The sequence below is a fragment of the Oncorhynchus keta genome, chromosome 10, assembly GCF_023373465.1.
Source record: "Oncorhynchus keta strain PuntledgeMale-10-30-2019 chromosome 10, Oket_V2, whole genome shotgun sequence".
Classification (NCBI taxonomy): domain Eukaryota; kingdom Metazoa; phylum Chordata; class Actinopteri; order Salmoniformes; family Salmonidae; genus Oncorhynchus; species Oncorhynchus keta.
Window position 1 is genome coordinate 42,468,283 of NC_068430.1, and position 21,559 is coordinate 42,489,841.

At 40.0% G+C, this 21,559-nt stretch overlaps 1 pseudogene; it reads right to left on the reverse strand.

Moving 5' to 3' along the window:
• Nucleotides 1–1,908: 1,908 nt before the first annotated feature.
• Nucleotides 1,909–16,228, reverse strand: LOC118389351 (pseudouridylate synthase TRUB2, mitochondrial-like; annotated as a pseudogene).
• Between the last annotated feature and the right edge of the window lie 5,331 nt (nt 16,229–21,559).

The window sequence follows — 21,559 nt, forward strand, 5'->3', positions numbered from 1 at the left end:
GAACAGCCACTTTACAATAGTGCATCTAAATCTTTTAAGGGGGGGGATTACTTTATCCTATCCTAGGTATTCCTTAAAGAGGTGGGGTTTCAGGTGTCTCCGGAAGGTGGTGATTGACTCCGCTGTCCTGGCGTCGTGAGGGAGTGTGTTCCACCATTGGGGAGCCAGAGCAGCGAACAGTTTTGACTGGGCTGAGCGGGAACTGTACTTCCTCAGTGGTAGGGAGGCGAGCAGGCCAGAGGTGGATGAACGCAGTGCCCTTGTTTGGGTGTAGGGACTGATCAGAGCCTGGAGGTACTGAGGTGCCGTTCCCCTCACAGCTCCGTAGGCAAGCACCATGGTCTTGTAGCGGATGCGAGCTTCAACTGGAAGCCAGTGGAGAGAGCGGAGGAGCAGGGTGACGTGAGAGAACTTGGGAAGGTTGAACACCAGACGGGCTGCGGCGTTCTGGATGAGTTGTAGGGGTTTAATGGCACAGGCAGGGAGCCCAGCCAACAGCGAGTTGCAGTAATCCAGACGGGAGATGACAAGTGCCTGGATTAGGACCTGCGCCGCTTCCTGTGTGAGGCAGGGTCGTACTCTGCGGATGTTGTAGAGCATGAACCTACAGGAACGGGCTACCGCCTTGATGTTAGTTGAGAACGACAGGGTGTTGTCCAGGATCACGCCAAGGTTCTTAGCGCTCTGGGAGGAGGACACAATGGAGTTGTCAACCGTGATGGCGAGATCATGGAACGGGCAGTCCTTCCCCGGGAGGAAGAGCAGCTCCGTCTTGCCGAGGTTCAGCTTGAGGTGGTGATCCGTCATCCACACTGATATGTCTGCCAGACATGCAGAGATGCGATTCACCACCTGGTCATCAGAAGGAGGAAAGTCTTGACAGTCAGGCCCACCTACTGAGTAGCCAGGCCCAGCTAATCAGAACTCGTTTTTCCCCACAAAGGGGCTTTATTACAGACAGAAATACAGTACTCATCAGCACTCCCCAACCCGCCTCAGACGATCCCCAAGGTAAAGAAGCCGGATGTGGAGCTCCTGGGCTGGCGTGGTTACACGTGGTCTGCGGTTGTGAGGCCGGTTGGACGTACTGACAAATTCTCTAAAACGACGTTGGAGGTAGTTTATGGTAGAGAAATTAACATTAAATTATCTTACAATAGCTCCGGTGGACATGCATGCAGTCAGCGTGCCAATTACACACTCCCTCAAAACTTGAGACATCTGTGTTGTGTGACAAAACTGCACATTTTAAAGTGGTCTTATATTGTCTCCAGCACAAGGTGCACCTGTGTAATGATCATACTGTTTGATCAACTTCTTGATATGCCACACCTGCCAGGGGATTATCTTGGCCAAGGAGAAATACTCACCAACAGGGATATTAACAAATTTGTGCACACGGGGAGATCCCGGATAGCACGGGCCTTACTGACGGCGGTCATGTGCTGCAACTAAAATATGAGCACGGAATCTCTTGCTAAGGAAGGGTTCCATTTGAGAATGCATTACTATAATGAATGTATTGTTTTTGTGTGTTAATCCTTTACATAAATGTTTTATAATCCGAAGTGTGGTTGCAAAATTACACAGATTGCTAAAACACGATTTCTGAAATGTGGCTAATCAAATTTTGACTTGTGCTGCCATCTAGTGTTGACTTGGTTGTAGTGTAGTTCATTCTGGTATTTCTTGGTCGCTAAAGTGTATTTTGATATCATATATCATCACAGTTGGAATATTATATCATTTATAAGATGGATAAACAAATTGATACACAAACATAAAGAGGTCACACATTTTACATTGTCAGAAAAAAAGCAGACATTGCACTTGAAAAATAGCTGTCTTTCCACATCTGCATTGATTGACTAAAACCAGTCTATTCAAGGATATCTAATCCCAAGGACATCAAGAGCCAAATGCTTTTGAGGTCAATACCAAGTGTAACTGGTGGGAATCACCAGTGACTGCTGCTTCTTCCTCTATTTCCTGTCTTCGCCTGGCTGTTCCTGTATTCTCCCCTGGCTATGTGCTCTTGGATTTTCTAGCCTTCCTGGACTGTTGGATGGCCTGTGTAACACAGGGGCAGTCCAGTGTTGGCGGGTCAAAGTGTGCTGTACGGTGAAGGGTCCGTCACTCGTGTGGCGCACTGCTTTACATACAGTCGTGCTGCGGAGCTCCAAGCCCAACTCATGGAAGATTCTGCACAGGTATCGCTGGGTTCCATTCAAACACTGCACCTCTGATTAATGTCATGTGAAAAATGGAATTAGCAAACTATTACAGAATATCTAATACATATCGAATGCAACATTAAGGTGACTGTTGCAGTTTATCAGTGAAAAAGGGACATGTGCCAAGTCCTATTGCATGTATGAGTGTTGCTCTGTAGCCATGTGTGTGAGCAAGTGTCTATTCAGGAGGGTATTGTACAGTACAGGTGAAATACTTACCCAAGGTATAGTGGGGTGGTTGGAAGTGTAATAAACGCAGGCCTGTCATAATAGGGGGAGAGTTCCAGTCGGAATGGAGTTTCCCCTTCGCAGCCAGCTCATAGGCCTCCTGGGTGTTCATGTCCACCTTAGAGTACCTGCCAGAACAAACACAGTTATCCTACACTGCTCTGCACACTAGGTATAGCAAAATTACAAATAAGCTTGAGCTGGCACTGACAACTGTGCCTTCGGGAAGTATTCAGACCCCTTGACTTAATCCTCATTTTGAGAGATTACAGCCTTATAATAAAATGTATTAAAATAGCCCCCCTCAATCTACACACAATACCCCATAATGACAAAGCAAAAACAAGTTTAGACATTTTTGCTAATAAAAAAAAATGAAATTATACATTTACATAAGTATTCAGACCCTTTACACAGTACTTTGTTGTAGCACCATTGGCAGCGATTACAGCCTCGCATCTTCTTGGGTATGACGGTACAAGCTCGGCACACCTTTATTTGGGGAGAATCTCCCATTCTTCATGCAGGTCCTCTCAACCTCTGTCTGGTTGGATGGGGAGTGTTGCTGCACAGCTATTTTCAGGTCTCTCCAGAAATGTTACATTGGGTTCAAGTACGGGCTCTGGCTGGGCCACTCAAGGACTTTTCCCAAAGTTATTTTGGCTATGTGCTTCGGGTCATTGTCCTGTTGGAAGGTGAACCTTCACCTCAGTCTGAGGTTCTGGGAGCTCTGGAACAGTTTTTTTTTCAAGGATCTCTCTGTACTTTGCTCTGTTTATTTTTGCCTCGATCTTGTCGAGTCTCTCAATCCCTGCGTCTGAAAAACATCCCCACAGCATGATTCTGCCACCACCATGCTTCATCGTAGGGATGGTGCCAGGTTTCCTCCAGACGTGATGCTTGGCATTCAGGCCAAAAAGTTACATCTTGGTTTCATCAGACCAGAGAATCTCGTTTCACATGGTCTGAGGGTCTTTAGGTGTTTTTTGGCAAATTCCAAGCGAGCTGTCATTTGCCTTTTACTGAGGAGTGGCTTCTGTCTGGCCACTACCATAAAGGCTTGATTAGTGGAGTGCTGCAGAGATGGTTTTCAAATAGAAGAAGTTTGGAACCACCAAGACTCTTCCTAGAGCTGGCCTCGCGGCCAAACTGAGCAACCGGGGAAGAAGGGCCTTGGTAATGGAGGTGACCAAGAAGCCGATGGTCACGCTGACAGAGCACCAGAGTTCCTCTGTGAAAATGGGAGAACCTTCCAGAAGGACAATGATGGAGGCCATTGTGTTCTTGGGGATCTTCAATGCTGGAGAAATGTTTAGGTACCCTTCCCCAGATCTGTGCCCCGACACAATCCTGTCTAGGAGCTCCAAGGACAATTCCTTCGACCTCATGGCTTGGTTTTTGCTCTGACATGCACTGTCAACAGTGGGACCTTATATAGACAAGTGCGTTCCTTTCCAAATCATATTCAATCAATTGAATTTAGCACAGGTGGACTCCAATCAAGTTACAGAAACATCTCAAGGATGATCAATGGAAACAGGATACGCCTGAGCTCAATTTAGAGTCTCGTAGCAAAGGGTCTGAATACTTATGTAAATAAGGTATTTCTGCTTCTAATTTTGAATACATTCGCAAAAAATGTCTAAACCCCTGTTTTCGCGTTGTCACAATGGGGTAGTGTGTGTAGATTGCTGATTTTTAATTTGTATTTTTCCATCCATTTTAGAATAAGGCTGTAACGTAACAAAATGTGGAAAAAGCCAAAAGGGTCTGTAAACTTTCTTTGGCAATGCTCTAATTTGCTATACGCCGTGGCTCAGTGAGTAGATAGAGCAAGGTGGACAGAGAGGGATAAGAGGTGGACCACAGAACTAGAATGAATGGTGGACGTACATGAGCAAGGCCTTCTGATTGGATCCCTGGATCATGGCCAGGACTTTCTCCAGCTGGCCATGTGATGTGTTCTGGAAGGCACGTCAAGGGTTGCTATGCAGTCAAGATAAGGTGCTTATAGATTCAGTATTTCTTTCAGTAAGGTGGAAGACAAAAAAAACAAAGCGCTGTAACTACCATATGTGGTTCTCTCTATGAGGCGGCCTGTGTGAGAGAAGTTGTCTGTGGCCATCCCGAATTCACCCTCGAATGTATAATCGTGAGTAAATTAAAAGTCAAACAAAATGCATCATGGCAATCTCAGCATTTGTATCACAACAATGCCATATGGATTTTCCACCTCCAATTAACTGCATACTCTTTTACATGTAACATAAATAGAGAGGAATGCTTACTCTAGTGACATGAGATCTGTCGAGATCAGTCAAAGCCTTGTTTGCCCTGGCCAACAACTGAGGAGAAACAGATGTCATGATGATTTACAGCCTCAAACATCACATGAAACGTGAAAACTTCATCAGTGCAGTAATGGAGGCCCAAGGGACTTCAGGTTACAAGAAAAGGTATGGGAACTGTAAAAAATATCTGAACATTATGAAGTGGAAATGAACACACGTACTCAATTACATGGTCGCTTACACATACAGACTTATACATACACACACACCGGATCTCGCTCTCTTCTCTCACTTTTCTCTCTTTTCTCTTCTCTTCTCTCCCTCTATTGTCGAGAGCTGTTTTTTAATTTAATGTGTTTATTGTTTGTCTATCTTTTTTTATGTATTTGTCTTCAAGTTTATATATGTTTTACAACAAGCAAAGGGAAGATATCAGAATAGGGGCATTGGGGAATAATAACATATTGTACGGAATACATTTGTACTGTAGTGAAGACGTCTCTAGAGCAATGCAAGGTCTCTTTCATTATAATTTGAAACGTCAATTGCTATGGAAATGCTGGGATGTGTTTTTCAAATGATCTTAAAGGTAATTATGATGCAAATATGATGGTGATATGATATGTGTTACAATTATCATCATGAATATTAAGGCTAGACGCACTACATGTTACACACATAGACACTCGACCGTGCAAATTGAGTTATTATTTATTTGGACATCACATGTTATAGTCTTTACTCTTACACAGACATCGTACACACTCTCACTACATCACATCCAATATCATACACATCAACCTACTCAGATTTGCTACACACATAATATCTTGTCTCAATTTTCTGTGGCATTGGCTCACAGGCAAACAGGCAAGGGAAACTCACTACATCCTTAGATGAAGTTGCGAGAAAACGAAATGGGGTGGTGAAATAATTGTCCGTCATGGACAAAGGAACTCAAAGGGTGTGATGATATTAATTAACAAATATTTCGATCTGAATGTGCAAATAGTCTGGAATGATTCGCAAGGAAGGTGGATCCTTTTGAATATGAAAGTGGACAAGAAAAAGAGATTTGGCTCAATAATCTATATGGTCCAAATCAGGATGATTCACACTTCTTCGAAAACATTTATACCAATTTATTGAACTTACAGGCAACAAATGATCTCATCATTATGGTAGGAGACTATAACAGTGTTAAGTAGCTGAATGGACATTGAAGGTAATCACTACAAACTATCATCACCGTGCCCTTAAGGAAATCACAAATATTATGGACACATTAGAAATAGTGGATATTTGGAGACTAAAAAACCCTGACCTAGTCAGATATACATGGAGGAGACTTAATCAAGCTTGTCGTCTTGACTACTTCCTTGTCTCTTTCTCTCTTACATCAAAGGTTAAAAGAGGTTTAATAGGAGACATAATGCGATCGGATCATCATCTAATTGGCATTGACATAACTCTTATAGGTTTTCCACATGGACGGGGATATTAGACATTTTATCAAAGTTTACTGGAGGACAACTCATTTTGAACTAAGACTAAATCATTTCTAACTGAATTTTTCCAGTATAATATAGATTCAGCAAATCTCTTTATTGTTCGAGATACCTTTGACTGTACCTTCAGGGGTAATTTAATTCAATATTCATAAATAATAACAAACAGTTTCTGGCTAAAGAGACAAGACTAACAAGGGAAATCCATGAACTAATAGTACAGGCAGATAGCAATAAAAATGATACTACAGAGATACAAAATAAGTTAGAGGAAAAACAAAAAGAAATCGAGGAACGTATTCATGAACGATCTAATGTAATCTATTACAAAAATAAAGCAAACTGTGTGGAATAAGGAGAAAAACGCACAAAATTCTTCATGAATCTCCAATACAGTAACGCTAACAAAAATGAGCAGAAACTCGTTACTGAAGACGGAGTTATCTATGGTTCTCTGAATTATATTTTAAAAGAGGAAGCTAATTATTTTAGGCAGATGTTGTCTTTTCTGTCTCATCCTTTCCCATTGAATGAAGATTATGGTAAGGAATTATTTCCAAATAATATAAAAAATTGGAAAATTAACAAATGTACAGAAAGTTCAGTACGAAGGCCAAATTACAGAGGAATAACTTTTTGAGGCTATTATATCCTTTCAGTCAGGAAAAACCCCAGGGCTTGACAACATACCAGTAGAGGTATATCAAGTATTATTTTATATACTAAAAACTCCATTGTTAGATTGTTTTAACTACTCCCATAGAAATGGTAGTCTGTCAGGTACTCAGCAGGAAGGTCTGATTTCTCTATTATTAAAACAAGACCCAGATGGCAAATATAAAGACCCAGTCTATCTAAAAAACTGGAGGCCCCTTACACTTCAATGTTGTGATGCAAAAATAATAGCAAAATGCATAGCACTCAGCATTAAAAGGGTTTTACCAGGTATTGTTCATCCTAAACAGACATGGACGATACATTGGAGATAATATACGACAACTACTAGAAATAATAAAACATCATGAAACATATAAGAAGCCAGGAATGGTATATATAGTGGATTTTGAAAAGGCATTTGATAAAGTAAGACTGGATTTTATTTATAAATGCCTGGATTTTCTCAATTTCGGTTAATTTTCTTATAAAATGGGTAAAAATAATGTATAGCAACCCCAGGTGTTTACATAACACTTCTTAGAGTTTCGATTGTCAAGAGGAGTTAAACAAGGGTCCTACCATGACTCAGAAATGTTTTAAAATATTAAAAACATTAGAGGATTAGAAATCCAAGGCTTTGAAAACAAAGGTGTCCATGTAGATGACCATTTTATATTAAGCAATGATCTCAATGTAAAGATCTAGATAACTTTTCTGTACTCTCTGGACTAAAACCTATTGTACAAGTGTACAATATTACGTATTGGATCCTTAAAAAATACAACTGTTACATTACCCTGCAGCTTACCTATAAAATGGGCTGATGGTGAAGTAGACATACTCGGTAGTCATATCACAAAAGATATAAATAAGCTCTCCACAATGAATTTCAATAGAAAACTTGTAAAAATAGACAAGATCCTGCAACCATGGAGAGGTAAATACCTGTCTATTTATGGACAAATTGCCCTGATTAACTCCTCAGTCAATTCACTTACTTATGGCGCTGCCTACTCCTGATGATTCGTTTTTCAAATCATATGAGCAAAAAATATTTAGCTTTATCTGGGACGCTAAACCAGACTAAATAAAACGTGCCTATCTATATAATGAATATGAATTGGGTGGGTTGCACTAAACCTCTCTCTAAAACCTTCACTCATTCAAAAGTTTTATTTAAACCCTAGGTGCTCAAGTAGATTACTAAGAAAAGCTCATACATTGTTTAAAAATTGCCTTTTTGCCTTTGTGCAGATTGCCATGTCTCATTTTCAATTTATTGAAAATGATACTTTGAAAAAAGTATCTCTCTTTTTCAAACAAGCATTGCAGAGCTTGCTACAATTTCAATTTCATCCCCCTAAAAAGAAATATTACAACAAATATTACGGCTGAACTCAAATTTGCTGGTTGATAAAATACTTGTATTTATGGGAAAGATGTTTGAAAAGGGTATTTTATTCTTAAATGATATTGTAAATTGGAAGGGTTGAGTTATTTCCTTCATGGAGTTATCAGAATTGTACGGAAAGGTCTGCTCAATTCAAGAGTACAACCAATTGATTACAGCATTGCCCTAAAAATGGAGGAGGCGGGTGGCAGGGGAGGAGGTAGGGAACTGGTCTGTCTGCCCAATTTAAAGGATCAAAACTGGCAGAGGAATAAAAATAGCATAAATAGGAAAGTATACCAGTTTCATTTGAGGACCAGGATGTTGACAACTGTGCCATACAGATTGGAAAATAGTTGGGAAGAGATTTTTGATGTACCGATTCCATGTATGAATTGATATATAAAACAACGCAAGATTCATCTATAAAACAACGCAAGATTCAAGACTTGGTGCTTTTCAGCTAAAATTATTATATCGAATTCTTGCCACCAACAAAATGTTGAATATTTGGGGCATACAATCATCGAAGCTCTGCAGATTTTGTTGTGAGGATACATAAACAATAGACCATTTATTTTGGTATTGCCCTCAGGTAGCCTGTTTCTGGTTACAGGTTCAAGAACGGCTGAAAATGCATAGCATTGATCTAAAATTGACCCTCAAAATAGTACTGGTAGGAGATCTGGAGAGACCGGGTCAGTCAATTACAAATATACTAATACTCTTAGTAAAAGCATTTATCTTCAACTCGCTATCTATCTATCTTTCTATTCGATTAGATTGTACGTTAAGCATCACAGCATAGTTGAAAGGTATGCGTTCCGTAGAAACGGGTGGCCAGCAGAGATAGGTGGAATGGGCCGAGGGAAGCTGAGGGTTGGTATGTGGAATTGGAGACAAGTGGGAGTGGAGTTTTGGTGTGAGATATAGAATGATGGTCAAAGATAAAAGTTTGGGTTCATGTTTTATGGCCTGGTGGTAGATCGGTCAACATGCCCTTGAGCAGGGCATTGATTCTGGATGCTTCTGTGTGTCATGCTGAACGGGAATCTGTTGGATGACTGGTATGACTGCAAGTATATTGTATGTTTTGAATATTCATTTAAAAAAAAAGTAATATGTATGGTTCAAATGAGCACATCCCTAAGCAGTTTTTTTTTGGAAAGGACATGACCGGGCTCTACTTGGTTTGAATAGCAGAAACCGAGTTACTGAGATTTCCTGCCCAAACCCACTCCCCTTTCCCTGGATAAATAATTGCGAGTAATCTGTAAATTATAATCAATTATTTCATTGAACAGCATGACGTGAAATGGAACTATTAAATTATATGCGATGTCTAAATCTGGCTTTTCTACAGCCTTCTCTCTCTGCTTTCTGCATGATCAATCATCAACACTCAGGGTGGGGACAGACATTGCACCCCTCAGAGCCAGGTTCCAGCTAAGGTTCCAGATTAGCTTCCAGCATTTCTAGGGAGTTTTTCCTAGCCATCTGTCACACCCTGACCCGAGAGAGATGTTTTAGTTCTCTATTTGGTGGGGGGATTATTATTTCACTTTCCATCTCCTTTTGTCTTTCCACTATCATCAATCTGTAATGATTGACATTTTAGAAAATTCAACATCTCTGTCTGCACAGCTTCCTAGGCAACCACTGCAGCAAGAGTGCAGTGATACAAAATCAGCTTTCCCAAGGCAAAGAAGAAGGAATATGCTGTGAAGACTGTGAAGACAGACCCAACATACTGTCATAGTTAATCATTTCAAATCTGCATCAATTGAGTTTCACAAAAAAGTACACAACTAAATATTGCATATTCCAAATTGAGTACTTAAAAAACACCAGAACAGATATTGTAGAATGAGATCCCTACATCATCGAATTGATAGCATCATAATCAGAACAGTGAATTAAAGGACATTAAATTCACTACCCATTTAACAAACATTTCCCTTTTCAAAAACATAGACAGGCTCCTTGATCACCTCTTCAACGAGGTCACCCTTGATCCAACGTCGTATGTGGGGAAGCTGTGCAAGCTGACCATCCCAGGACCCCTGTCTGCTCAGTGTGAGAGGCCTGACAAGAAGGAGGCCACATCTGGATTTGTTTCCCACTTCAATATTGAGGGTGACTGAAGCCAAGTGGACGACTGAATCCTGCTTGATTGAAGTGGGGTACATGGCTCTAATTCTTAAAAAATAAATAAAATGATGTCTCGCCACAGAAGGTTGGTGGCACCTTAATTGGGGAGGACAGGCTTGTGGTAATTACTGGAGAGGAATAAGTGGAATAGCATCAAATACATCCAACACATGGTTTCCATGTGTTTGATACCATTCCATTCATTCCATTCCAGCCATTATTATGAGCTGTCCTCAGCAGCCTCCTGTGTGTCTCACCATTATTTCTCTTGAGTATTCATGTTGATCAATATTTTGTCTTTGCTGGCCTATTGTAAATGACAAAATAAATGTCTGATCAATACATACAGTACAATTCTGAACGTATTGTCATTTATAATGCTAACGAAGAGGCACCAAGAAATTGTCCAGACACTTATTGTAGGCTGTTTTCATTTACATTCCCTTAAGTAATAATAACACATTTAATTTGTATAGCTTTTCATTACAGAGCTATCTCAAAGCTCTACCGAGGAAAAAATAAAACATATACAATAAAAATAACATAGTATATGTTACGATTTCCTAATTGTTGTGGCTAATGTTAAATAAGTGGCTAGGTTTACTAATGCTAACATTAGCTAGGCTAGGGGTTAGAATTAGGGATTAAGGTTAGGTTAAAGGGGTAGGTTTAATGGAAGGGTTAGCTAACATGCTAAGTAGTCACAAAGTAGCTAAAATGTAGTAAGTTGTTTCAAATGAGCTATATTGCTAAAATTGCTCATGATGAGATTTCAACACACAATCTTTGGGTTGCTAGACATTCGCGTTACACACCTACCCATCCACCACCAAACGATCATCATACTTCTGTTGCCTTGCGTAACCTTCTGTTTTATGTAACCATATCAAACGTAACATATCATACTAATTTAGATGTGGATTTACGTTTACTATGTCCCTGATTTACTATGTTTACGATGACACCAGGCGGGTCATTCCAAGCCTAAATAGTATGCCTCAACCCATTTTCTCTGCAAAATTCTCTCATGGTCGACCATGGACTGTTGGATATAAGACAAACAGCAGCAAGACACAATTGCATTGCTATTGTTTTGTAACTATATACGTTTGACAAATTCTTAACATACTGTACGAATTGCAAATCATAACATGTTGTACGAAATGGATGACTGACACCCACAAATGAATACATACCATACGAAATGTAACATAATATCACACTAATTGGAGTGTCCCGGATTTACATTTACTATGTTACCCCTGAGTCCAGGTTGGAATGACATCAGACCCATTGTTTACCTTATCATCAATGCCTTGTCCCATCGGTTACCGTGTTACCTGCAATGACCACAAGGGCATTTCAAAGAGCTGTCAGTTAAGGCGAGCTGATGAATATAAGCTTCCCATTCACTCAACCTGTTCTTTCAGGCTTCCTGATAATTAAAGATGAAATGGTAAGAATCCCCCATAATATAGCGTACAAATATTATGGGTGATGTTTTGGTCATTCAAAGGCTATTTTTACTTAGAAAATAGAATGACTGTGCGGGACCTTTAAAAACGACCACTGCATATGCATATTAGCCGATACATATGGCATAGCACACACATACAGCATATCTTGCAATACAATATTTTCTATAAACAGTTGTACAATGTGCTCTGTGGCACAGTTGGTAGAGCATGGCGCTTGTAACGCCGGGGTAGTGGGTTCGATTCCCGGGACCACCCATACGTAGAATGTATGCACACATGACTGTAAGTCGCTTTGGATAAAAGCGTCTGCTAAATGGCATATATTAAGACAACCAGAGTTTGATTTCTAAACCAGATACTTTCTCAAAAAGCAGCTTCTTAATACCATGGAGGGCATGCATAATCTTGGATGTGTTGGAATATAATGTATGGAGAATGATAAAGAGCCTGTAAGATCATAGAAAAAGCAGTTGGGAAATAAATGTTTGAGTTTCAAATACTAAATGTTCAGTGAGTGTGAGTATATTTAGGTGGTTTAAATGATCAACTTTCCTACTAACCTTCTAAAAGTTGATGGTGCTAAAATCTTGCCAATCCATTTATTATTCTATTATGAGACATCCCAGGTAAAAAAATATGTATATTTGAATATACTTAAATCATACTTCATTAATATATTTAAGTAAATATTTTAAATATTTTATTTATATTTTATTAGCATTTAAGTATATTAAATACATTTTAAATTATATAAATGGGGACACTTTTTTTGTACTGAAGTATATTCTTAGTATATTTGATAAAGAGCAAAATAAATATACTTTGAAAATACCTTAAGTACAATTTATGTACGGTGGCAAGAAAAAGTATGTGAACCCTTTGGAATTACCTGGATTTCTGCATAAATTAGACATACAATTTGATCTGATATGATATTCATCTTAGTCACAACAATAGATAAACACAGTGTGCTTAAATTAATAACACACAAAGTATTGTATTTTTCTTGTCGAATACATCATTTAAACATTCACAGCGTAGGTTGGAAAAAAATAGTCCCCGCAAAACACCAGTCTCACCATCAACAGTGAAGAGGCGACTACGGGATGCTGGCCTTCTAGGCAGAGTTGCAAAGAAAAAGCCATATCTCAGACTGGCCAATAAAAAGATTAAGATGGGAAAAATAACACAGACACTGGACAGAGGAACTCTGCCTAGAAGGCCAGCATCGTAGAGTCGCCTCTTCACTGTTGACGTTGAGACTGGTGTTTTTCTCGTACTATTTAATGAGGCTGCCAGTTGAGCACTTGTGAGGTGTCTGTTTCTCAAACTAGACACTCTAATGTACTTGTCCTCTTGCTCAGTTGTGCACCGGGGACTCACACTCCTCTTTCTGGCTAGAGGCAATATGCGCTGTTCTGTACTGTTCTCTTCTGTTCTGTAGTACACAGCGTTGTACGAGATCTTCAGTTTCTTGGTAAATGCTCGCATGGAATAGCCTTCATTTCTCAGAACAAGAATAGACTGACGAGTTTCAGAAGAAAGCTCTTTGTTTCTGGCCATTTTGAGCCTGTAATCAAACCCACAAATGCTAATGCTCCAGATGCTCAACTAGTCTAAAGAAGGCCAGTTTTATTGCTTCTTTAGTCAGAACAACAGTTTTCAGCTGTGCTAACATAATTTCAAAGGGGTTTTCTAATGATCAATTAGCCTTTTAAAATGATACAAATTTGATTAGCTAACACAACGTGCCATTGGAACACAGGAGTGATGGTTGCTGATAATGGGCCTCTGTAGATATTCCATTTTAAAAAATCAACTGTTTCCAGCTACAGTAGTCATTTACTGATCAATTTGATGTGATTTTAATGGACAAAAAAATGTGCTTTTCTATCAAAAACAAGGACATTTCTAATTGACCCCAAACTTTTGAACGGTTGTGTAGTCGTTGCGTAAGTATTCAGCTCTCTAAGTCAGTACATGTTAGAAAAACATTTGGCAGTGATTACAGAGGTTAGTATTATTGGGTAAGCCTATATGAATGAGCCTTTAGTCCACTATTAGCCCATTATCTACTTTTTATTGATCCCCCAAAAATAAAAAATGATTCCACTTTGACATTATAGTATTTTGAATAAATTGTTGACATTGTTTGAAATTACAATGAAATACATTTTAACCCCACTTCGTAACACAATAAATTGTGTAAAAATCCAAGGGGTATGTATACTTAATCACCCACAGAGTTTCATAAAAAAAGAAGAACAGAACCAGTCAAAAGTTTGGACACACCTACTCATCCAAGGGTTTTTCTTTATTTTGACTATTTTCTACATTGTAGAATAATAGTGAAGACATCAACACTATGAAATAACACATATGGAATCATGTAGTCATGAAGCTGGTTGAGAGAATGCCAAAACTGTGCAAAGCTGTCATCAAGGCAAAAGGTGGCTACTTTGAAGAATCTCAAATATAAAACATATTTTGATTTGTTTAACACTTTTTCGGTTACTACATGATTCCATATGTGTTATTTAATAGTTTTGATGTCTTCACTATTATTCTACAATGTAGAAAATAGTAAAAAATAAAGAAAAACCCTTGAATGAGTAGGTGTGTCCAAACTGTACTGTATACTGTATACATGATTTAACTATAAAACAACTCCATGTGTATTTTGAATGACAATACTAAATTACAATTAAAGCATTTGAAATTGAAGTATATTTTTAATGTGTGTTTAAGTTTAATGATAATGAACGTAAGGATACTTAGACAGGAAAACAATTAATTTAAAGTACACTTTTAATAAATGTATTGAAGGGTGATGATAGTATATGTATAGTATACTAAAATACTGAAAAACTATACATTTAAAGTACACTTTTAATAAATGTGTTGAATGTTGATCGCATATCTATAGTATACTAAAAGACCGAAGAAAATGTTATTTTAAAGCACACTGCTATTAAGTGTGTTGAAGGTTGATTATAGTATATTTATAGTATAATAAAAGACAGAAAAAACGATGAATTTAAAGTACACTGTTAATACGTGTATTGAAGTGTGATGACAGCATATTTATAGTATACTAAAAGACTGAATACAAAGATTGGCTTGGCATGTTTTGCATAATGTACGATCCTACATGTGTTTGATCAAAGAACACTATCTCTAATGGCGTTTCACCATTTGTTGAGTACGGCAACACATAGCAAAGGTGTCTATCTCAGGCAGTCTTTTTTTTCTACACGTGTCTCAGGCAGTATTGGAAGTATCTAAATATAGTGTAGCGTACAAATCAATGTATATCAAGTTCCGTGGAGGGAACAATCTTACAATATTGCAGTTCATAAATTAGAGCTTTTTTTACCGTCTATGCCAAAAGCCTGGGCCTGTGATGTAGACAGTAGAACTATCATCAACACATGCTTCAGTATTCCCCCATTTGTGTGCCAAGCCCCTCATAGGCATATCGAAAGGTTCCCATCCTGGTCCACAATGTAGCTGACCGATGTAGAGAGACAAGTGCCTTATCAGAATGCATTCTAAAAGCTTGTTGTGGTCCAGAGACGAGAACTCTACCGTCTATGGAAAAAGCCTGGGCTTCTGACGGGGACAATAGAATGTTACAATAGTAAAATCATATGTTGGTCACTTGTAAACTGATTATACATTGAATTTAGTCTTCAAGCTGCTCAAACAAGCACGTATATCTGCAGTATGTGTTAATCGACTCTAAAATGCACTAGATTGTGTGAGACAAAACTCACAAAGAAAAGACAACAGGCAAATGCACATGTGGTCTCAATGTCTAAATAGTGATGTCAGGGCTGATTCAAACTGCAGGACTTCTTGGTGAATAGATAATGAGAGACAAAAGTGAGAGACAATCATGAATAAAGACTCTCAAACAAGCACGTGTATCTGTAGTAGGTGTTCTTCAACACTAAAATGCACTATACTGTATAAGACAACATCCAAAACCCACAAAGAAAGACAACAGGCAAATACATACAGCATGTGGTCCCAATGTCTAAATAGAGACAGCAGGGCAAGTCCAAACTGCAGTAGGATGGTTCTCCTCACAGGGGAGGGAATCAGCTCATGCTTGGCGAATAACACTTGGTTGATCTCTGGGAGCAGGACACAGGAGAGCTGAATAGACCCTGTGAGACAAAAGTGAGGGACAAGAATGAATCAAATAAATCATCACAGCGAAGGAATGTAGCTTGTATGCACGGAAATGAACATCCTGACAGTCTGAGGCAGGGTGCTCCGTGATCATCCTACTCCAGCTATGGACAGGGACAAATGTGGCACCTCTTATTTGTCAGGATAAAATACATTAGTGGGTCCTGCCTTGATGACTGTTGTTACCTTTACACTACTTGTCCTATAGATTTTTGTAGTCTTAAACTATTACTTGGAATAAACAAAATAATTAAAACCCTCCTTGTCCAGGAATGACACGCTAGCTAGTGATTAAAGCAATCTGCTCCTGCTGGCTAGCAGTATATCTACTTGCTGTAGCTTGCTAGCTAACCAGCAAGCTAGCTTCATTACTAAGGTTGCAGCTATCTACAATATGTTGAGGGTCATTTTACAGCTTGCATTGACGGTAAATATAACTAAATAGTTATAGAACTAAATATAACTAAATAGATAGCTATATTTACCATCAATGCAAGCTGTAAACTATAACTTTTCTATAACTAAATACAGCAGTTTGTCGGACGGAGATCTCTCTCTCGAGCTGGAACCAGCTTTCTACTACCGTAAGTATGGATAACATAATTGGCAGAGGTGATCAGCAGAGATAGTACCATGGATAGTACACGAGTTTTGATTGCTTTACAGGTCAGTACTTTGCGGGTTTTTGCATGTCCAGCTAGCGAACATAAAAGTAAGTATTTAAGAAAAAAATGGCAACAATTGACATTGCCAGTGTAACGGATGTGAAACGGCTAGCTTAGTTAGCGGTGCGCGCTAAATAGCGTTTCAATCGGTTACGTCACTTGCTCTGAGACCTTGAAGTAGTAGTTCCCCTTGCTCTGCAAGGGCCGCGGCTTTTGTGGAGCGATGGGTAACGATGCTTCGAGGGTGACTGTTGTTGATGTGTGCAGAAGGGCCCGGGTATGGGCGAGGGGACGGTTTAAAATTATACTGTTATATTGATGCAAATATCAAAACAGTATGCTTGTGTCTTTATTCATGTTAAACAGAATGCTTGGTCAACCGGATGAACATGGGATGCACGTGGACGTGGCAATTTCTCTTTTTCCTTAGTTTCAGCAAAACCATGTCCCATTGAGCTTCCGTGGAACCAAAGACTGGAAGCGTTTCTCAATGCTTTCCTCAAAGGGAAGAGGGAAACAATTGCTCTAGCCTACTTCAGTTGTGTTGGTCTATCGTCATGAATCTAGTAATATTCTGTGGAACTTCAGTGGTAGAATGGAATTCATTATTTTGGAGTCGACATCACTAGCTTCCAGTAGCCTAGTAAATGTTCTGTCATGGAAGGTTGCAAAAATCGGGTAACTTTCCCAACCCTAGTTCTGTCAAACTTTTAGTGGTCATGTTCCATGCAGCTTCAGGTAATGTTCTGAGATTTGGGGATTGATAAAGAATAACTGCAAGTAGTTAAGTATTTAAATGGTTATCACAACAACAAAAAGATGTGTAATCGATCGCTCCATCTATAAAGCAACTTGGCGTGTTTGATTGTGCGTGTGTGTGTGTACATGTGCATGAATGCATGTGTGTATGCTTGTGCAATTACCATGTTTTTGTGATTCTGAACAATTGAACCGAAGCACCGGTATTCTGTAAACAGAGACAGATCTGTAATTATTGGTCGTTTTTATTCACACCCAACCGTTATCAATGCAGAACGTAAATTCATAATTGACTGTGACGGGCTGCAGTCTTTGTGTGGGAGGCGCAGGACAGAGGTAAGCCTTTGTAGGGAACTAGTCATGGTGCCATAGTGAGTGAGGAGAAAAGACATATGAGAGGTTGCTCACACAGGTGCTCGGAGTCCAGAGGGTCATTGCCATGGAGATGTGGAAAAATGCAGCAACTGCTAGAGGAAGTTATCTAACATTGATACACTACATAACCAAAAGTATGTGGACATCTGCTCGTTGAACATCTCATTCCAAAATCATGGGCATTAATAGAGAGTTTGTCCCCCCCTTTACTACTATAACAGTCTCCACTCTTCTGGGAAGGCTTTCCACTAGATGTTGGAACATTGCTGCGGGGACTTGCTTCCATTCAGCCACAAGAGCATTAGTGAGGTCGAGCACTGATGTTGGGTTATTAGGCCTGGCTCAAATTCAGCATTCCAATTCATCCCAAAGGTGTTCGATGGGGGTTGATGTCAGGGCTCTGTGCATGCAGGTCAAGTTCTTCCAAATCGATCTTGACAAACCATTTCTGTATGGACCTCGCTTTGTGCACAGAGACATTGTCGTGCTGAAACCGGAAAGGGCATTCCCCAAACTGTTGCCACAAAGTTGGAAGCACAGCATTGTCTAGAATGTTGTATGCTGTAGCATTAAGATTTCCATTCACTGGAACTAAGGGGCCTAACCCGAACCATGAAAAACAGCCCCAGAACATTATTCCTCCTCCACCAAACTTTACAGTTGGCACTATGCATTCAGGCAGGTAGCGTTCAACTGGCATCTGCCAGACCCAGATTCATCCGTTGGACTGCCAGATGGTGAAGCATGATTCATCACTATATAGAGAACGCATTTCTACAGCTCCAGAGTCCAATGGCGGCGAGATTTACACTACTCCAGCCGACGCTTGGCATTGTGCAGGGTGATCTTAGGCTTGAGTGCGGCTGCTCGACCATGGAAACCCATTTCATGAAGCTCCCGATGAACAGTTTTTGTGCTGACGTTGCTTCCAAGGGCAGTTTGGAACTCAGTAGTGAGTGCTGTAACCAAGGACAGACGATTTTTACGCACCACACGCTTCAGCACTCGACGGTCCTATTCTGTGAGCTTGTGTGGCTTACCACTTTGCGGCTGAGCTGTTGTTGCTCCTAAAATGTTTCCACTTCACAATAACAGCACTTACAGTTGACCGGGGAAGCTCAAGCAGGGCAGAAATCTCACGAACTGACTTGTTGGAAATGTGGCATCCTATGACTGCCATTGTGAAAGTCACTGAGCTCTTCAGCAAGGCCATTCTTCTGCCAAGGTTTGTCTATGGAGATTGCATGGCTGTGTGCTCGATTTTATACACTTGTCGGCAACGGGTGTTGGTGACATAGCCAAATCCACTAATTTGAAGGGTTGTCCACATACTTTTGTTTTCGATAGTGTATATCTCTATACCACTTACAGCAGGGGTGTCAAAGTCAAATGGACGGAGGGCCAAATAAAAAATTTAGCTACAAGCCGAGGGCCGGACTGTTCGAATGTTCATTGAAAAATTTTTAAATGACGCATATAGTCTAGTGAACCTAATTGAACCTACTGAAAACCTAACAAATATATTCCAATATGATCAGATAAATAAAGCAATATTTTCTTATGGCTCTGTCAGTAATCTTTAATTTTCAACAGACACAAAAGACAAATTTCCTTTATATAAAAATCCCCATAACATGAACATTAAATGAAAGAAACCGGTATTCAAGGCACCATCAGTAGCCTATATTTTCTATTTTAGCAAAAGTGGGCTAAATTTACTTCAAAGAAAAAAACAATAATAGCAATTTTCTATCATCCACTCAACTGAAATATTTTTAAAATATAATTGGATTGAAATACAATAAAATAAAGTGCAAAAATCTATTAATCAAAAACAACACTTTGTTTAAGGAGAAGTAACATGCAATGAAAACAAATATTAAACTTTAACTTTTAAACTTGAACTGAGTAAAAACTCTAAATATGTGATTGCACAGTAATGTTCACTTGTTTGAGGTTGAGGGTGATACTTGGTGGTGTCCCATCTTTTCCACAAGTTCATCAATGTTCGGGGTAAGGCTCTGAGCTGAGGAAATCCTCAGAATTGAGTGGAGGTGTTCAGCAGTAAGTCGACTTCTGTGTGATGTTTTGTTCAAGTTCATCAAAGAAAACAGTTGTTCACACAGGTATGTGCTGCCAAACATAGACAACGTTTGAGCAGCCTGGATGCGCAGCTGGGGCATTGTGTCGGGAGGAAACGGGCGAACTCCGCAGCACCCACTGCCGCATATTTTGCCCTCAGTGCATCATTGCATTGTCAACTCCATTTGGAGGTTTGGTGGTGAGCTTTCCACGTCAACAGCAAATGGGTTACCGAGCAGTTCCAACCTGCTTTTTGTGCTTCAAAGTCAGCAAATCGGCGTCGAAAGTCAGCGGCAAGCATACCTATTTTATCAGCCAACTGTGCGCTCGGGAACACTGGTAGAGAGCTTCTCTTTCATGGTCTGGCAGCTGGGAAAGTGGCTCAAATTTTCTTTCCGCATCTGCGTCTCCCACAGAGTCAGTTTGGTTTTAAATGCCTTCACTGTACTGTACATATCAGAGATGACACGATCCCGACCCTGCAGCTGCAAGTTCATTGCATTCAGATGACTCGTAATGTCACACAGAAAAGCCATTTCACACAGAAACATTTCGTCTCGGAGTTGTGTTGTGTCTTTCCCTTTGCTGTCCAAGAACAGACAAATCTCCTCACGAAGCTCGAAACATCTTTGAAGCACCTTTCCCTGGCTTAGCCATCGCACCTCTGTGTGATAAGGCAAATCACCATGCTCCGTTTCTAACTCCGTCAGAAATGCCTTGAACTGGCGGTGATTCAAACCTTTGGCTCTGATAAAGTTAACTGTGCGTGATGATGCTCATTACATGCTCCATTTTCAAGGCTTTACCGCACAACGCTTCCTGGTGTATGATACAATGATAAGCTGTCAGCTCACCTGTCGCGTTTTCCTCTTGCATCTTTTCCCGTATCTTCGCCACCAGTCCGCTCCTGTGTCCACACATCGCAGGTGCTCCGTCGGTTGTCAAACCCACGAGTTTTTCCCAAGGCAGCTCCATCTCATTTACACATCTTGACACCTCTTCATACAAATCATGCCCCGTAGTTGTGCCATGCATAGGACGTAAAGCCAAAAACTCCTCTGTCACGCTTAGGCTGGAGTCCACTCCGCGGATGAAAATTGACAACTGGGCAATGTCAGAAATGTCGGTGCTCTCATCCACAGCCAAGGAATATGCAATGAAATCTTTTCCCTTTTTCACAAGCTGCTCTTTTAGATTGATGGACAACTGGTCTACTCTCTCGTGGTGTTTCTGCTCAGACTCACATTTAAAAAGAGTTGCCTTTTTTCTGGGCAAACTTCGTCACAAACTTTAATCATGCAGTTTTTGATGAAATCCCCCTCCGTAAATGGCCGGGCTGATTTAGCGATCTCTTCTGCCAAAATAAAACTGGCCTTGACAGCAGCCTGGCCTTGTGATTTGGCTTTTTGAACAGAGCCTGTCGAGATTTGAGGCCTCGTTTTAATTCCTCTGCCTTTTGTAGCCTTTGTTCCATGTCCATATTCTTGTTTTTGTCCGCGTGTTTCGTTTCATAATGTCGTCTCAGATTATACTCTTTCAGTACC